We start from the raw sequence: 19,704 nt of genomic DNA, 5'->3' as shown, positions 1-19,704 counted from the left end.
TGGGACTCTAATTGTGTCTAAATAGATGTGAGAGTCGAGAGACCCATAAGGAGCTTCTTTTGCTTTACGATATCTTATTTTTTCTTTCTCTGGTTGATAAAATGCCAGGGTGAAAGGGATAGCCAATTGGACTAAAGCGTAAGTGCCACTTCAGTTACTCGGCAGAGTGTCCAGTAAAGGTCCATCATAATAGCACTACACATCTGCTCAGGGATGAATAAGGGCTGACTGATTGGTAAGTTCTTGAAGATTCTTAAGCTCACTGCATCCCTTCAGGTCTCCAAGGAATGCTGAGTTTCCTCCCGGTCGTAAGAGATACGAAGTGAACTTAGTGTTGGGAGACAGAAGCTGGATGGCCCTTGGGGGCTGACCCACAGGGTGTCGAACTTCAGGATATAGCAGACAGAGAGCTTGGTACGACTTGTTATCCCAGGCTGAATAATCCTGGAAAAGAGCTACCATGCAGCCCATGCCCGGTCAACTAGAGGACCACCCTCGTGGAAAGGGGACAGTCTGGGTTTCTGGCCTGCCGTGTGCACAAGCATAACAGTTGCCTTTGTTGAATGTGTGGACAGAATATTTAATCCATTTTAACCAGGCATTTACATTTTTATACCCTGTTTTAATGGTTTGCCTTAGGTCTCCTATTTCTACTACTGGGACCTTGGTTTTGTCATTTGGCATGAGGTGAGTCATAGTTTGATTTCATAAGTTTGGGAAAGGGGCAGCCATGGGAGGTGGAGGAGGGAGAACAAAGTGCACCTTAAAGAAACCCATAGGATCCTTTCCAGTGACCTCTGCTCCTAAACCATAGAAGCACTCTACTCCATAGACAGAGCGGCCCTGAGGGCTGCTGGTTACTCATTTTTATGGTTATTTCTTGATTATATGCTAAACAAGGGGCAAATTATTCATGCCTCTCCTTTTTAGACCATATAGGGTAACTTCCTGACATTGCTTGGAATAAGATATCTCCAACATTTTTTTTTTTATTTTCAGTGGTTTACTTAGTTCCAACAGTGACTCAATCCAAAAGCTCCTTTCAAGCCTAGGTGAGAATTCTCCAGGTTTTTTTTTTTATCATGTAAGCAAGAGATATTCCTAGAAAGGGTATAGAGGAGGCATCTTCATGATGCCCCAAAATTTACTCTTAGAAATAGACTTAAGCTAGCAAAAGATGGCCAGGCATGGTGGCTCACGCCTGTAATCCCAGCACTTTGGGAGGCTGAGGTGGGTGGGTCACTTGAGGTTGGGAGTTTGAGACCAGCCTGACCAACATGGAGAAACCCCGTCTCTACTAAACTACAAAATTAGCTGGGCATAGTGCCAGACACCTGTAGTCCCAGCTACTCAGGAGGCTGAGGCAGGAGAATCACTTGAACCCGGGAGGCGGAGGTTGTGGTGAGCCGAGGTTGCACCATTGTACTCCAGCCTGAGCAACAAGAGCAAAACTCCGTCTCAAAAAAAAAAAACAAGAAAAAAAAAAGAGAGCAAAAGGTGACAAAAGCCCTGTAGGGAGGGGACATTTTAAGACAAAACTCCCATAAGAGCCTGATACATTCAGAGTAAAAAATGAGCTTCTTAAAATATTATGTGTCTTGGACCCTCAGAAAATCAGATAAGGACCTGAAAAATCACATTTTCTGGATGGCAGAGACTAAGAGTATCCCCCCTTAGTCACAAAGTGAAGCTCTCAAGGACACGAAACAAGAAGACTGGGAAACTTCATCTGGTTTTTGTTTCAGAGACCCACAGCAAAGTTTGTCTTAACAGACACTGGTCCAGTCAGAACCACAAAAGACTGACCAGGCAGCAGTGCTGTTTTGAACAGCAGGCTTATAGGGGCTTACAAGAGTTCTAGGCCCGTGTTCTACCCTATGGTACCCCCCTTTATTGTTACTGAAACCCTAGAGGTTTAGGCTAAGTCCCGCTGCTCACTGCACAGAAAGCCACTCACTGAGACAACCAGTATTGCTAGGCTTTAATTGGGTGCTGCAGCAGAGGAGATGGGAGATCAGACTCAAATCTATCTCCTCACTGACTAAAGTTAGTAGTTTATACAGCAGAAATGTAACAACATGCAAGAAAACAGGAATTAGGAAGGGGTAGGAAAGGGGCCTTGGTCAACAGGCAGCAGTTGGTGGGTTAGTCAATCATAAAGGGAGAGAGGTCTGGCATCTTATTATTCAGGTGTGGTGATCCGATGAGTTTCAGTTCTTTGATTCTATCTGGGAGACCTGGTGGCTGGTTTCTTGAGAAAGGAACTCAGATAAGGTGAATATAATTTTCTCAAGTTTCAAGACTGGAAAGGTAAATTTCTATGTTTATTCAAAAGAAACTGTAAACATCTATGAGATGGTGAACTGTAAAGTGCTATGGGATAATTGGGTCAGTTTCATTCTGACAGAAGGACACAGAAAGAAGAAGAAAAGTAGCAACAAAAAAGGATATTAGAGGAAAAGGAATCAAATGATGTGAATATTCATAACACAAAATACCAGAGTTACAGCAGAGTCACCACAATGCAAGACTATCATACAAATCCTTTTTTTCCATAATCAAAACTTTGCAGGTGAGGTTGGGCATGGTGGTTCACACCCGTAATCCCAGCACTTTTGGGAGGCTGAGGCAGGAGAATCACTTGAGCCCAGGCATTTGAGACCAGGTGGCAACATGGCAAAATCCTATCTCTACAAAAAATACTAAAAATGTTACCTGGGCATGGTGGTGCATGCCTGCAGTCCCAGCTACTTGGGAGTACTGAGGTGGAAGGATCACTTGAACCCTGGAGGTTGGGGCTGCAGTGAGCTGTGTTTGCGCCACTGCACTCCAGCCTGGGTGATGAAGTGAGATCCTATCTAAAACAAAAACAAAAACAAAAACAAAACAAAAGAAGAACGTTGGAGATGAGACAGTGATTTTTACCATCCACCCAGCTGGAGTCCACAGAGAGCCTGGCTGATGAGAAATTCCTAGTTCTTGGCTGGCAGATCAGGCTCCTGGGTTCTCTTCACTGTGGGTTCCAGAAGAGAAGAATGGCTTTGGCCACCCTGCTTGCTGTGCCACACTGCGGGAGTCATAGGCCCTTAGCCCCCTAAAAGTTCACTGAAAAAAATCACTGGTGTGAAGCAGATTATGAGGAAAGGCATGCACATTTATTTAACGTGTGTACAAAGGAGCCTTCAGAATGAAGGCCTTAGCTAACCTTTCCGAGATTCAGACTAGAGAAAGTCTGGCAGAGCTACTTTAAAATATGTCAAAGATACATATTTTGGCCAGCCTGGGCAACATGGTGAAACCCCATTTCTACAACAAAGACAAAAAATTAGCCGGGCATGGTGGCATGCACCTGTAGTCCGAACTACTGGGGAGGCTGATGTGGTAGAAGCACCTAAGCCTGGGAAGTCAAGGTTGCGGTGAGCTGAGATGCACCACTGGACTCTAGCCTGGGCAACTCTAGCCTCTTCTCTTTGAGAAGAGTCTGTTTCCAAAAAAAAAAAAAATATATATATATATATATGTGTGTGTATATATACACACACACACACACATGTATATATATGTATATATACGTGTGTGTGTGTATATATATATTTTAAATATTTTGGAGGGTAGAATATTGATTTATTTTAACCAGCCAGTGTTTCTAGGGTTGAAACTTAATTTTCTGCAGCTGCAGGGGTTTTAGTCAACATGGGGGGCATGGTAAGAATTGGTCAAATCTAACAGAAGATGGACGAAACAAAAAAAGCAGAAAAAGCAATAGCAAAATTTACATATTGCTGGGATCTCTGAGTATAAAGGAGAAGTTACAGCCAGCTGTCAATAAACCTTGACCTTCAGCTACCAAATCCCCAAATGAAATCCCAAGCCACCTTCTTACTTGGAGGTGCAGCCCAAGCTGAAGACTGCTCTTTGTTGGCATGAAAGCAGCAAACTCCTTTTCTAGAGGAGTTCCCTGGCAAAATAAACCTTGAATCTCAAACCAAAAATTTCAGGAGATCAGGGAACCTCGAGAGAGCAAGCTTTTGAACCTTTGCAATTTGCACAGTCAGAGAGAATCTCTTGGTGGCAGGAGAATTGCTGCAGGTCAGAGGAGCTAATCTCTTCTCTGTAATCCTTTCGTGGTTACCAAAATTATAACCAAAATGAGTGACTGAGGCACTAAGTCTCACACCACCAAGGTTTATTAAGCCAGCTTGAGGATGCACAGGGGAAAAACATGAGTCATAGAATCTGTGGCTGCTTCTTCCAAAGAGGTTCTTAAAAAATTTACTATTTGCCGGGCACGGTGGCTCACGCTTGTAATCCCAGCACTTTGGGAGGCCGAGGCAGGTGGATCACCTGAGGTTGGGAGTTCAAGACCAGCCTGACCAACATGGAGAAACCCTGTCTCTACTAAAAATACAAAATTAGCCGGGGTGGTGGCACATGCCTGTAATCCCAGCTACTCGGGAGGCTGAGGCAGGAGAATCGCTTGAACCCGGGAGGCGGAGGTTGCAGTGAGCCGAGATCACACCATTGCACTCCAGCCTGGGCAAAAAGAGCGAATCTCTGTCTCAACAAAAAAAAAAAAAAAAAAAATTTACTATTTATTACATTTTCCTTAAAAAAAAGGGGGGTTGGGGCAGCAGTGAGGCAAATGATTACATACTTGTAAGACTTTAGTTAGCGCCTAGGGAACCAACATTTTACAAACGATAAGGTGAAGATCTGGAGAAAAAGCGAATAGAAAAGGCTGAGTCTTGGGGAGGGATGAAGGAATGATTAGTTTCATCTTGTCCTTGTTCTGTGCCTGGGAAGATGAGCTAGTAGTCTTTTGCAAAGACTGGTTCCTGTTTAGCCCTTGTGGAAGAAAACCTAAGTACTGTTAGTGAGAGAGTGGGTATAATGAGGTGTGTTCGATCTCCTATCTTATGGCTGTGAACTCAGCTTCCAAGCTTTCTCTGGAGTCCCCTTGGCCAAGAGAGGATCCATTTAGTCCGTTGAGAGGCTTAGAATTTATTTTTTATTTTTTATTTTTTGAGATGAATTCTCACTCTGTAGCCAGGCTGTAGTGCAGTGGCATGATCTTGGCTCACTGCAACCTCCGCCTCCCGGGTTTAAGTGATTCTCCTGTCTCAGCCTCCTGAGTAGCTGGGATTACAGGCGTGCACCACCATGCCTGGCTAATTTTTTTGTATTTTTAGTAGAGACAGGGTTTCACTGTGTTGACCAGGCAACAAGTGATCCACCCACATTCAGCCTCCCAAAGTGCTGGGATTATAGGTGTGAACCACCGCACCTGGCCGATTTTTTTTATTTCTCATTGGGAAATACTTTTACTGTGTCTTCTTTCTCAGGTCCATCCCCACCTTCTCCTCAAATACTCAAGGTGAAATATCTACTAGTCTTATTGGGAGGGGTGTGTGTGTTAATCTGTAAAGTAAAACTCTTGTTAAAAGTATAAATGCAATATCATAATTTCATGTTTTTTTAAAAAATTAACTTGTAGGGCGCAGTGGCTCATGCTGTAATCCCAGCACTATGGGAGGCTGAGGCGCGGAACACCTGAGGTCAGGAGTTTGAGACTGGCCTAGCCAACATGGTGAAATCCCATCTCCACTAAAAATACAAAAATTAGCCTGGTATGGTGGCGGGTGCCTGTAGTCCCAGCTACCTGGGAGGCTGAGGCACATCTCCACTAAAAATACAAAAATTAGCCTGGTATGGTGGCGGGTGCCTGTAGTCCCAGCTACCTGGGAGGCTGAGGCACGAGAATTGCTTGAACCCGGGAGGCACAGGTTACAGTGAGCCAAGATCATGCCATTGCACTCCAGCCTGGGTGACAAGAGTGAAACTCCATCTCAAAATAAGATAAAATAAAATAAAATAAAATAAAATAAAATAAGAAAAACTCTTAATCAAATATCCAGACAGTATTTAAATTTCCACAATTGTTTCTTTTGTAAAAGACACTTTATTTGAATTAAGATCTAAATAAGGTGCATACACTGTATCTCTTAATCTACACGTTTCCTACCATTCTTTTTTCTTTTGTAGCAGTTTATTTCTTCAAAATTAATTCTTTTTGTCTTGAAAAGCAAGTTTAAAGCTTTATGGTGCATACGATTTTTGTAATTAGAAAATGTTTTAGTCTGGACATGGTGGCACATGCCTGTAATCCCAAGAGCTCGGAGAGGCCAACGCAGGCAGATTGCTTGAGGCCAGGAGTTGAAGACAAGCCTGGGCAACACAGCAACACCCCATCTCTACAAAATAAAAAATAAAAAAACACAAAAATTAGCCAGACATGGTGGTGCATGCCTTGTGGTCCCGGCTACTTTGGAGGCTGAAGTGGGAAGATCACTTAAGCCTGAGATGTCGAGGCTACAGTGAGCTGAGATCATGCCACCACACTTGAGCCTGGGCAAGAGTGAGAGCCTGTCTCAAAAAAAACCAAAACAGAAACAAAAAAACAGAAAAAAGTTTCAGAGGAAAAATAACCTATAAAGGAAATAAAATTCACCTATACTTTTATAAGTTTCTTGAACGTTATTTTTAATATTGGCAAAATACTTCATTGTGTGACGTGCCACAATTTAATGACTGCTATTTTTTGGACTCTTAGGTTGTGTCCAGTTTTCTCCTCTGGTTAATTGTGTATCAGGGATTATTGTGTCTGTAAAGCATTATGCACATCTGATTATTTCTGGGGGAGGATAAACCCCTAGAAGTAGAATTAACAGTCAGAGTGTATATATGTATATAAAAAAAAAATCTAAGGCTGCTGAAGTCTGTTGAGAAAATTCTTCATAAAGCCTTATATTTGGGCCAGGGATGGTGGCTTATACTTGTAATCCCAGTGCTTAAAGAAGGCCAAGGCAGGAGGATTGCTTGAGGCCAGGAGTTTCAGATTAGTCTAGACAATATAGCAAGACCTCCATTGCTGCAAAAAGTAAAAAAAAAAAAAAAAAAAATAGGCGAGGGTGGTGGTGTGTGCCTGTAGTTCCATCTACTCTGGGTGTCGAGATGGGAGGATCCCTTGAGCCCAGGAGTTTGAGGCCGCAGTGAGCTGTGACTGTGTCCACTGTACTCCAGGCTTAGGTTACAGAGTGAGACCCTGTTTCAAAACAAAAGAACCAGACATATTCATAGTCAGGTATCTTAATCCATTTTCCATTGCTTATAAGAGAGTATCTGAAACTGGGTAATTTGTAAAGAACCAATTTATTTCTAATATTTCTGGAGGCTGGGAAGCACAAGGTCAAAGGGGTGCATCTGCCTACTTGTTGGCAGAGACTCTCTGTAGAGTCCTGAGTGGGGTGAGTATGCTAGCTCAGGTCCCTTTTCCTCTTATAAAGCTTCCAGTCCTACTCCTGTGATAACCCATTAGTCCATGAATGGATTAATCCACTCGTGGCACAGGGCCATGAACCAATCACCTCTTAGAGGCCCCGCCTCTCAATACTGCCACATTGGGGGTTAAGTTTTTTGTTTTTTGTTTTGTTTTCTGAGATGGAGTCTTGCTCTGTCACCCAGGCTAAAGTGCTGTAGCATGATCTCGACTCACTGCAACCTCTGCTATCTGGGTTCAAGTGATTCTCCTGCCTCAGCCACCCGAGCAGCTGGGATAACAGGTACCTGCCACCATACCCAGCTAGTTTTTGTATTTTTAGTACAGACGGGGTTTCACCATGTTGGCCAGGCTGGTCTCAAACTCCTGAACTCAAGTGATCCACCTGCCTCGGTTTAACATGAGTTTTAGAGGGAACAAAAATTCAGACCATAGCATCAGGAGTATAAGAAAATAGCACTTCTACCACAGTCTTGCAAATACCAGGTATTAAAAACAAAAACACAAACTTCTCAATTTGACACATAGTCTATTTGTTTCAGTTTATTCTTTATTATTAATAATGAATTTGGGACACAGTTTCTCCATATTCTCAGTAGTCTATATTTCTTCTATTGTGAATTATCTGTTTAAGATATTTGCCCATTCCCTACTAAGAGTTATATTGGTCAGGGGTTCTAGCTGTCCGTTACTATGTAACAAATTACCCCAAAATGTACTGGCTTAAAATGACAACTATTCTTATGCTTCTGTGGATCAGGGAATTTGGGCAGGACATAGATGACCAGTTCTTTTGCTTCATGTGGTGTTCATTGGAATTCCTTGGTGATATTTATTGCTGGCTGGGGTTGGCTGGAGGGTCCAAGATGACCTCAGTCACATGCCTGTGTGGGGCATGCCAGTGCCCTGTGTGGGGGAAGGCCAGGTCCAGCCAGGTTGCCTCTCCATCCCTGAGCAGTTTTAGGACCTTTCCTTATGGAGGAGAGCTTCTTCTCTCCACTGGCTAGGTGGCTTAGTGTTGTGGGTTTTATGGCCATGAAAGATATGCAGTGGGAAGAGTCTGCAAATAAACCTTACTAAAATAACCCTTATCTTCTATTACTTTCCCCCATATATTTACCTTCCCACAACTTACTGCCCCATAGAAACTCAAAACCCTTTCCCTTTGTCGTGTCTTGTTTCCACAATTTATCATTCTTTGATAAAATGGTATACTGGGTCTAATTGCTTCTTTGGGTCTTCACTTTTCTATTCTTTTATTTATTTATTCTTTTATTTATTTATTTATTTATTTTTGAGACAGAGTTTTGCTCTGTTGCCCAGGCTGGAGTGCAGTGGCGCGATCTTGGGTCACTGAAACCTCCACTTCCGGGTTCAAGTGATTCTCGTGCCTCAGTCTCCAAGTAGTTGAGATTGCAGGCATGCACCACCATGCCTGGATAATTTTTGCATTTTTAGTAGAGACAGGGTTATGTTGACCAGGCTGGTCTCAAACTCCTGACCTCAGGGGATCTGCCTGCCTTAGCCTCCCAAAGTGCTGGGATTACAGGTGTGAGTCAGGGTGCCCTGCCCTGGGTCTTCACTTTTTTATGAAGACCTCTATATGCACATGTAATGATAAACCTTTTCTCCTGTTTTTTGTCACTTTAATTTGCAGGGCCCCAGCCATTGAACCTGAGGGGGTAAAGTTTTTTTTCTCTCTCCCCTACAATGACTTGCTTTAGTGAGTGACATATTGGTAGATGTGATACCTAGTTTTGAAAAGTGTGTGTGTTGAGGCTTGGTTTTTTTTTTTTTTTTTTAGACAGAGTCTTGCTTTGTCACCCAGGCTGGAGTACAGTGGTGAAGTCTCAGCTCACTGCAACTTCTGCCTCCCTGGTTCAAGTGATTCTCCTGCTTCAGCCTCCTGAATAGCTGGGATTAAGGTGCGTGCCACCAGGCCTGGCTAATTTTTGTAGTTTTAGTAGAGATGGGGTTTCACTATGTTGGCCAGGCTGGTCTCGAACTGCTGACCTCAAGTGATCAGCCCGGCTTGGCCTCCCGAAGTGCTGAGATTATAGGTGTGAGCCACTACTACCAGCTGAGGCTTGCTATTCTTATACCCCTGCCAGTGCTATGATGAGAACATACCTGGGCTAGCCTGCTGTCCCTGAAAGAGATTGAACCATATGGATTAGAGCCATATCCAGCTAAGCTCAACCTAGATGAACTGCTCCACAAGCAACCACAGACCTGTGGGTACACCTAGCTTAGATGAGATGGCTGGAGACTCTTGAGAGATCATAAATTGTTGCCGTTTTAAGCCACTAAGTTTTTTGGGGGTGGTTTGTTACTTAAAGACAGCTGATGTAAAGAGCTTCTTTTACCTTTCTGGCCTTTGTAGGTGCAGGAAGGCGTGTAGCAGATGGGCATGAGTTTTCAGTGCTAATTCATCATTTCTACCACAGTCCCTCTTTGCTTACTGATTTGTCAAAGGTCTTTATATTATCAAGGATATTAAGTCCTATTCATGAGGCTATAAATGTTCTCTATACTTGTTTGTTTTTTCTTTTGTTTATGCAGCTTCTTTGGTGTATAGAAGTCATCAATATGAGTTCACCATATCAATTGTTTGCTTGGTAGTTTCTTGTCCACACTTCCCATTTTGGCAGTTCTGCTATGCAGATATCCTCTTGCTATCTGATAATATTCTTTCTAAAAACATGCCTAAACATCTTAAGAATTCATCATATATATATATATATATATATATATATATATATATATTTTTTAAACCTAGAGTCTCAGATTCTTCAAAGTCAGATGGCTTCCCAAACAGCAAGCTTGGAGTCAACTCTCTTGCAGTCGAGGCTCTCGGCAGTGACCTGGGAGACTGCCTTCCTGAGACTTGCACATCAAATCTTTTGGAACTGGGCAGTACGGGACAGTTGGACTCTCCTCGCCTTCCTCCCTCATATCTATAGAAAATGAAAGGCCATGTTTTTAGACCTTTACCCTCTTATCATATTTTGACTGAAGTCAAGGACTGGTCTAATTACTGTTGACTCAGCTGTTTCACTGAGATAAGTTTAATAAAAGAAAGTATTCTTGGCAAATTGGCCAACTAGTACAATTTTCTTTGATGAATGGCTCATTTTTAGCAATGTTATTATGGAAATCTAAGAATAATCTATTCATTTGGCTTTTATATAAGCAAAATCCCCTATCATCCTGGCTTCAGCAATTAACACACTGACGGTCTTGTTTCATGAGTATCTCCCTTCACTCCCACATTCTTCACCCCACAGATTTGTTCTAAAATCAGAGACATCTCCCACCCCCTGTGGTAAAAACTGCTTTATTGGTGATGGTAAGTATAAGTCAATAAATACTGATACCCAAAGAAGAGCTCAGATAATTGGTCCATATAGAGCTCAATGAAATTGAACCAAGTGATTGCTGGGATAACTGAAGTCAGTGTTGCTTCTTGGGAAAGGAAGTCATGGCCAGCAGATTTATGGCGTTTGCCGTCCCACCAACTCTAAGAACCATAGTTACTCTGTAGAGGAGGGTATCAGTTACCCCACCCTTTAAATGTACTGGAATTCCATTGTCCTCCTGAAACAGCTTTTGCTTTTCTGGAACTTTATTTCCAAAATACCTACAAAAAGCAGTACTTATGGTCCTCTGGACAATCTGATAAAGAGCCAGTAGATTCCACAGCATCTTGGTTCAGTTACTGCCCACCAACTGTGACAATGGAACACTGGGAACCCAAAGATATCTTATTTTCTCCACAAATATTCACCATGGGCCAGGTGCAAGTGGCCTACGCCCATAATCCCAGCACTTTGGGAGGCCAAGGTGGGCAGATCACTTGAGGCCAGGAGTTCAAGACCAGCCTGGCCAGCAGGGGAAAACCTGTCTCTACTAAAAATACAAAAATAGACATGCCTGTAATCCCAGCTACTTAGGAGGCTGGGACATGAGAATCACTTGAAACTGGGAGGCAGAGGTTGCAGTGAGCCAAGATTGTGACACTGCATTCCAGCCTGGGCAACAGAGTGAGAGTCTGTCAACAAAAAAAAAGAAAAGTCACTATGTTCCTCTAAGAGATAAGGACTCTAACAATAAATTACCAGGCTAGGTGTGGTCACTCTGTCACCTGGGCTGGAGTGCAATCGCACAATCACAGCTCGCTGCAGCCTCAACCTCCTGGGCTCAAGTGATCCTCCTGTCTCAGTTCCCCCAGTAGCTGGAACTATAGGCTGATGTACGATTTTTCTTCTCAATCACTTTGTAAGCCAGGGATCCCTGGCCGGCAATATCCCACCCAGGCCACACTTGGCCCTGCTGGCATGCCGCAGCTTGTCTGTGTCATAGTTTGTACCTGAGTTTGGTGGTTCCTGAGCTCTTGTACCGCATCCAAGAAGAATGAGGATACACAGGACGTTGAAGGATGAGGAGGGCAGAGAAAAATGTTATTGAGTGATGAAAACGGTTTTCAGCAGAGGGAGGACTCGGGGTTGGTCCACCTATTCAAAGGTGGGAAAGTTACCCCCAACTCCACAGGATCTGGGGCCTTTTATGGACTCAGAATGGGGAGTGTGTGCTGATTGGTTTGTGGGTACGTGAAAAAGGTTAAAGTGAAGACATCACTCAAAGGTGGGCATGGCAGCATAGGAAACCAATTAGGAGAGGGTAGATATATGTAAAATAGGTGAGAAGGGTGGGGATTAATCAGAGGAAAGTGCGCCAAAGGGGAAGACAAGCTCTCAATCTAGTCCATGGATTGAACTTGCAGCTTGGCTTTCAGGTTTTAAACTGTATTTGGCTTGGAGGTGGGGTTTCATGGGGGACCCATCCCTATCTGCTTAGGCATTTGGCCATCCCCTGTTGCTATTGCCACCACACCTGACTAACTTTTGTATTTTTGGTAGAGACAGGGTTTTGCTATGTTGCCCAGGCTGGTCTCAAACTCCCGGACTCAGGCGATCCACCTGCTTCACCCTCCCAAGGGGTCGGGATTGTAGGTGTCAACCACCACACCCAGCCAAGATCTTCATTTTCATGAATCAAACACTTCTGTAAATGATTTGCTTAAAAGTTGTGGGTTCAAATGCAGTTGGCAGAATGTAGAATTGCCTGTGGGTGTTCTGAGCTCAGCGAGAGCCACTGAGGGACCGTGTGTCCCAGATGCAGCTGATGGCGGAGGAGGCATCGCAGCGCCCTCCTCTGTGTGAGCCACTCTGTGATTGTGCACTTGTTCACAGTGTCCCTTTATTTAGCCCTTATTTTTGCCTCCCGTTGTACAATCAGTCCCCCAAAAAGCTGAAGATGTGATAAAATCATGAATAAGAATGCTGATACGGTTTGGCTCTGTGTCCCCACCCAAATCTCAGCTTAAATTGTAATCCCCATGTGTCGGAGGAGGGACCTGGTGGGAGATGATTGGATCATGGAGGCAGTTTCTCCCATGCTGTTCTCATGATAGTGGGTGGGTTCTCATGAGATCTGATGGTTTAAATGTGTTTGGCAGTTCCCCCCTCTTGTGCTGTCTCTCCTGCCGCCACATAAGATGTGCCTTGCTTCCTCTTCATCTTCCATCATGATTGTAAGTCTCCTGAGGCCTTCCCAGTCATGCAGAACTGTGAGTCAATTACACCTCTTTTGTTGTAAGTTACCCAGTCTCAGGGCGTTCTTCATAGCAGTGTGAAAACAGACTAATATAGGAAATTGGTACTGGGATAGTGGGATACTGCTATAAAGATAACCTGATAATGTGGAAGCAATTTTGGAACTGGGTAACAGGCCGAGGTTGGGTTGGAACAGTTTGGAGGGCTCAGAAGAAGACAGGAATATGTGGGAAAGTTTAGAACTTCCTAGAGACTTGTTGAATGGTTTTGACCAAAATGCTGATAGTGATGTGGACAAGGAAGTCCATGCTGAGGTGGTCTCAGATGGAGATGAGGAACGTATTGGGAACTAGAGCAAGGGTCACTCTCACTATGCTTTAGCAAAGAGATGGTGGCATTCTATTTCTGCCTTAGAGATCTGTGGAACTTTGACCTTGAGACAGATGACTTAGGGTATCTGTCAGAAGAAAGCATTCAATGTGACCTGGCTTTTTCTGAAAGCATACAGTCATATGTGTTCACAAAGAGATGATTTGAAATTGGAACTTATGTTTAAAAAGTTTCATCGTATTGCCCAGGCTGGACTTGAATTCCTGAGTTCAAGTGATCCACCCACCTCGGACTTCCAAGGTGGCCTTCCAAGTGCTGGGATTACAAATGTGAGCCACCTCACCTAGCCTGGTGTCATATTTTAAATGCCTCTCTGGGCCTGATAATTTAAAGGGGCTCACATTCCCCAGATAGTTTTTTTTTTTCCTATAGCAGGTGGCTGGAGGTGGTCCTTGGGTTGTGGCTGTATCACTGTAGTCTCTGACTCCGACTTCACATCACCTTCTCCTGCTAGTCTGTAAAAACTCCCTCTGCTTCCTTTCTCCTTATAAGGATACCTGTGATTGTGGTTAGGGCTGACCCAGATAATCCAGGATTAATCTCTTCCTTCAAAATCCTTAACTCGGCTGGGCACCGTGGCTCACACCTGTAATCCCAGCACTTTGGGAGGCTGAGGTGGGTGAATCACCTGAGGTCGGGAGTTCAAGACCAGCCTGACCATCATGGAGAAATCCCATCTCTACTAAACATACAAAATTGGTTAGACATGGTGGTATATATCTGTAATCCCAGCTGCTCAGGAGGCTGAGGCAGGAGAATCGCTTGAACCCAGGAGGTGGAGGTTGTGGTGAGCTGAGATTGCACCATTGGACTCCAGCCTGGGCAACAGAACGAAACTCCATCTAGAAAAAAAAAATCCTTAACTCAATCCCATGTTGCCATGTAAGGTAATATTTAACTCTTTTATCAATACATAATGTTCACAGCTCCTGGGGATAAGAAATAGAAATTTTTGGCAGGGAGAGAAGGGCATTTCTTTTAACCTACCACAGAGGTTTGTTAAATTAACTAAATAGACAACTCATATTTACATACTGCCTCAAGCATTAGAAAGTAAACCCAAGGGCTGGGTGCCCAGCACTTTGGGAGGCTGAGGTAGGTGAATCATTTGAGGTCAGGAGTTTGAGAATCACTTGAACCTGGGAGGTGGAGGTTACAGTGAGCTGAGATCATGCCACTGCAGTCCATCCTGGGTGACAGAGTGAGAGTCTGTCTCAAAAAAATAAACAATAAGATAAAATAAAAAATAAAAATAAAATAAAATAAACCCATGGCCAGGCACAGTGGCCTACACCTGTAGTCCCAGCTACTCAAGAAACTAAGGCAGGAGGATTGCTTGAGCCTGGGAGGTTGAGGCTGCAGTCAGATATGATCATGCCTCTGCACTCCAGCCTAAGCAACAGAATGACACCTTGTCTCAAAATAAATAAATAAATAGAAAAGAAAAAGAAAAGAATCCAAGAGCTTAGCCTTAAAGGATTTTGGGGTAAGTTTCTTATTTTATCTTCTTAAGTCCAACTGGACCTTCCAAAACCCAGCATCCCTTTACAGCTAACTCTGGCAGGCCCCAGATCCTCCTGAGGGCAGCTGGCAGACGGCCACGAGCTCTCTGAGCAATGTCCAGTCACCCACTAACCCTTCAGCATCCAGGAACAGAGGAGCCATTCTCTGAAGGTTGCAGAGGTTGTGAATGAGGGACTGGAAGAGAGGGAAACTTCTAGTCTCTTCTTCTCTTAAGCTTCTCCCTCTCCCACTGCCTGATAAATCCCTTCCTTGGTGGGAAACATGAGCTCTCACTTGCCCTTGCTCCTCTGTGTGAAAGGGCAGGCAGCTGAGGTATGGTGGCAACTGTTGGCTTGCCTGAGTGTCTGGAAGCCTGGTGCTGAATGCCAATGAGGCCTTTCCACGCTGGCTGGCAGTAGGATGGAGGCTTGGGTAGGCTGGTACTTGGCATTGTGTAAAAAGAGCAACAGATAACACTGTCTTTGTTTGCCGGCCATGATGTCATCTCAACACAGAAAATGACCCAGTCCAAGGATACACCCTGGGAACAACTCCAGTGTCCCTGTGTGATGTGGGAGAAGACTAGGGGACTCTTGGGGGCATGGGCTGTACCACTGGGGGCTGGCTGAGGCCAAGCCTACTGTGTGCCTTAGTAACTTAAGAAAGGATGGCCATGGATCAAATCTGAGGCAGAGGATCTCACTCAAAGAAAGACAAAATCTTTAAAGCTACTACATATAAAAATAAGCTAATAAGCACTACTGAATTATGAGAGAATTCACCACTGTTAGGCCCGTGGCATTTAGAAATGCTAAAGGGAGTTCTTCAATTTGAAAGAAAAAACATTAATGTGAAAAGAGAAGGCAATTGAAGGTATAAAACCCATGAGTACAATTAAGTACATGGACAGACCCAGAATATTTTAATGCTATAAGTATGGTGTGCGGTCCACTCATCACTCTCATATGAAACCCAAAAGACAAATCTATCAAAAAATAATAATAGCAATAGCAACTAGTTAAGAGGTGATATAAAATATATAAATTGAGACAATTAAAAGTCAAAATATGTGGAAGGGGATGGAGTTAAAATGTAAACTTCTTTCGTTTTTTGTTTCTTTGTGATCTAAGCTGTCTTCTCTTTAAAATAACTTGTTCTAGCTCTATGAATTTTCTTTTTCTTTTTCTTTTCTTTTCTTTTTTTTTTTTGAGACAGAGTCTTGCTCTGTCACCCAGGTTGGAGTGCAATGGCGCTATCTCAGCTCACTGCATCCTCTGCCTCCCAGGCCCAAGTGATTCTCCTGCCTCAGCCTCCCGAGCAGCTGGGGTTACAGGTGCCTGCCACCATGCCTGACTAATTTTCATATTTTTAGTAGAGATGGGGTTTCACCATGTAGGCCAGGCTTGTCTCGAACTCCTGACCTCGTGATTCGCCCACCTCAGCCTCCCAAAGTGCTGGGACTACAGGCATAAGCCACCGCACCTGGCCTCTAAGATGTTTTTTGTAAGCTTCATGGTAACCACAACACAAAAACCTATAATAAATTCACCAGAAATAAACAGCAATGAATAAAAACATATTTCCAGAGGAAATACCTTAACCACAAAGGAAGACAGTGAGAAAAGAAGAGAGGAGTTGCAAAACAACCAGAAAACAACCAACATAATGGCAGTAGTATGTTCTTACTTGTCAGTAATGAAACAACATAAATGGACTCAGTTCTCCAATTAAAAGGCATAGAGAGGCTGAATGGATAAATAAATAAGACCCACTTTACCTATAAATTGGGTCTTCTTACCAACAAGAAACCCACTTTACCTATAAAGACACACTTGGACTGAAAGTGTAGGTGTGGAAAAAGATATTCCATGCAATTGGAAACCAAAAAAGAACAGGAGTAGCTCTAGTTATATCAGATAAAATAGACTACAAATCAAAGACTAAAATGAAAGAAGGTCCCTATATAATGATAAAAGGATCGATTCGGTAAGAATATATAACAATTATAAACATATATGCAACCAACACTGCAGCCCTCAAGTATATAAAGCAAACATGAATAGATTTAAAGGGAAAGACAGACTGAAATACGATAATAGTAAAAGACTTTTAATGTACAGATTATTCAGATAGAAAATCAAAAAAGAAACATCAGAGTTAAACTACACACTATATCTAATAGGTCTAACTCACAATAGGAGAACATTTCAGCCAGCTGTCGCAGAATACACATTTTCATCAGCACATAGAACATTCTCCAGAATAGACCATATCTTAGGCCACAAAACAAGTCTGAAGACATTCAAAAAAATATAAATCATATCAAGTATCTTTTCTGACCACAATGGAATAAAACTAGACCTCCACCTCCCAGGTTCAAACAATTCTCCTACCTCAGCCTCCCAAGTAGCTGGAATTACAGGCGTGAGCCACTGCACCCGGCCTAATTTTTGTATTTTTAGTAGAGACAGGGTTTCACCATGTTGGCCAGGATGGTCTTGAACTCCTGACCTCATATGACTCACCTGCCTTGGCCTCCCAAAGTACTGGGATTACAGGCATTAGCCACCACGCCCTCCCCTAGAAGCTGTCTTCTTTTGTGTCTTTCACAATTGTCCAAAGACCAGCCTTGCCAGGGGCCTGTTTGTGTTTCCAGTGGTTGCAGTCCTTTAAGGCCTCTAGCATGAAGTGGAGGCGCAGGAGGGACGGCAGAACATTAGTGCTCCTGATCTTGCACATGGGGTTGGGGTGAGGACCAGCACCAGCAGCACTAATGTGAGCAGCGATGACGCTTTTAGGCCCCACACTTGTGACCTTGCTACCTCTGGTGCTTCTCCTTGATGTGTTCTTCCTTGTAACCACCCCCACCAAACCCTCACCCCGCGAGAAAGCAGGTGATATCACATGGCATAGAGAGATGGGAGTAGTGACTTGAAGAGCTACTCTTTGAAGTTATGTGTTTTGCGTGTGTGTGTGTGTGTGTGTGTGTGTGTGTGTGTGTGTTTTGCAACACAGCTTCACTCTGTTGCCCAGGCTAGAGTGCAGTGGTGTGATCTAGGCTAATTGCAACCTCCACCTCCCAGGTTCAAGCAATTCTTACGCCTCAGCCTCCCAAGTAGCTGGGATTACAGGCGTGCCACCAGGCTCGGTTAAGTTTTTGTATTTTTAGTAGAGGCAAGATTTTGCCATGTTGGCCAGAGTGGTTTTGAACTCCTGACTTCAGGTGATCAACCTGCCTCGGCCTCCCAAAGTGCTGGGATTACAGGCATGAGCCACAGTGCCTGGCCCCAGCAAATGTTATACTAACTCACTGTCACATCTCCAACTTAACATGGTTTTGCATGGATGATTTCAACATGGCCAATGGTTTTGACACTTTCTCTAGCACTACCTGGAGAAGCAAACTTACTTCCTTCACTGGTACTGGCTTACTGCAGTTGTGCTTCTGAGTTTTGGGCTGTGTGGCAGGAGCTTGTTGGAGAGTGGGGAAAGTAAGGCAATACGTAATTTGAACAAACAACTTCCCTATTCTTGTATTATCTATCCCAGAATCATTGACTATAAACAGTATGAAAGAAGGCGAGTTCAACGGTATAAAAAGCCTTCTTTACTGCTTCCTGAATATTACACAATGAGCTTTCAAAGACTCGTATAAGACCACCAGAAAAACCTGATTATTATTTAAAAAAAAAAAAAAAGCTAACTTTATTAGAAGCTTACTAGGCAAGGGATCCACTGGCTGAATAATTCCACCCAATAGACTCCCCCAGGGTCTTGAGCCACGAGGTTTTATGTTTGGATGGTTGGTCACAGGGTGATCTTGGAGCAGAAGTTCATAACTGAGGTTTAAATTGTGGCTGGCCAGAATTTGTAAACTAGGAGAGGTGCTAAAGTTGTCTGTATTTGAACCGTTTATGAGCTTATCTTTCTAAAACATGACTCCACCAAACAAACTGACACTCAAAGCGTTTGAATTTGAACCAGTCTATCTGGATTTTAAGTTTGTGATCTCTATATAGTTAATCTGCTTGACAAGTTATAATTTCTTCACCTTTCTATTACTGAGACATAATTTTTGAATCATATTTCAACCACATCTATGGAAGAGAAAACATCTTTCACGTACAGCACTGGATGAAGTATTCATGGTTGGAGGTCACTTCAGTTTCAATAGATATTAGGTGTTCTTGTTTTTGTCAATAAGATCATTGATAAAATAGCGACTGTGTGGCAACATTTATGATTCTGTAGAAGTACATGTTTGATCACTGAAACACTGAAGAACTTTGTTTGTCATCTACTTCTCAGCCAGGAACCAAATTTGCACAATTTAAGCCAAGAAAGCTGATGCTATCTGCTGTGTTTGAAGAACCCAAAGAACTGGATGTGAGACTGTCGAGCAGATTACTGAATTTTCTTTTTTCTTTTCTCTTTTTTTTTTTTTTTTTGTGAGATGGAGTCTCGATCTGTTGCCCAGGCTGGAGTGCAGTGGCGCGATCTAGGCTTACCGCAACCTTCACCTCCTAGGTTCAAGTGATTCTCCTGCCTCAACCTCCCAAGGAGCTGGGGCTACAGTCGTGCACTGCTCCATCTATACTTAAAAACAACACACAATTAGCCAGGTGTTATCTCCTAACTTTTGTATTTTTTTAGTAGAGACAGAGTTCCACTATATTGGACGGCTGGTCTTGAACTCCTGACCTCAGGTGATTGCCCACCAGGGCCTCCCAAAGTGCTGGGATTACAGGCGTGAGCCACCACACCCAGCCCAGATTGCTGAATTTTCTAATGTCTTTATTTCCCAGATCTCTATAATATTAAAGATCATAGAAAAGACTGTAGGATGGAAGTTTAACATTC

The 19,704-nt window shown here is 43.3% G+C and overlaps 1 protein-coding gene and 1 pseudogene across 4 annotated transcripts in view; one reads left to right on the top strand and one right to left on the bottom strand.

Annotated features, from left to right (window-relative positions):
* SETD4 (SET domain containing 4) overlaps nucleotides 1-19,704 on the top strand; it is a 107,547-nt gene that overhangs the window by 42,913 nt on the left and 44,930 nt on the right. The window lies entirely within an intron of this gene.
* Nucleotides 10,790-12,737, bottom strand: LOC119619298 (cytochrome c oxidase subunit 7A2, mitochondrial pseudogene; annotated as a pseudogene).

This window comes from Chlorocebus sabaeus, chromosome 2 (genome assembly GCF_047675955.1).
Source record: "Chlorocebus sabaeus isolate Y175 chromosome 2, mChlSab1.0.hap1, whole genome shotgun sequence".
Taxonomy (NCBI): domain Eukaryota; kingdom Metazoa; phylum Chordata; class Mammalia; order Primates; family Cercopithecidae; genus Chlorocebus; species Chlorocebus sabaeus.
Note: the sequence above shows the minus strand (reverse complement) of the source record. Positions and strands in the feature narration are given on the sequence as shown.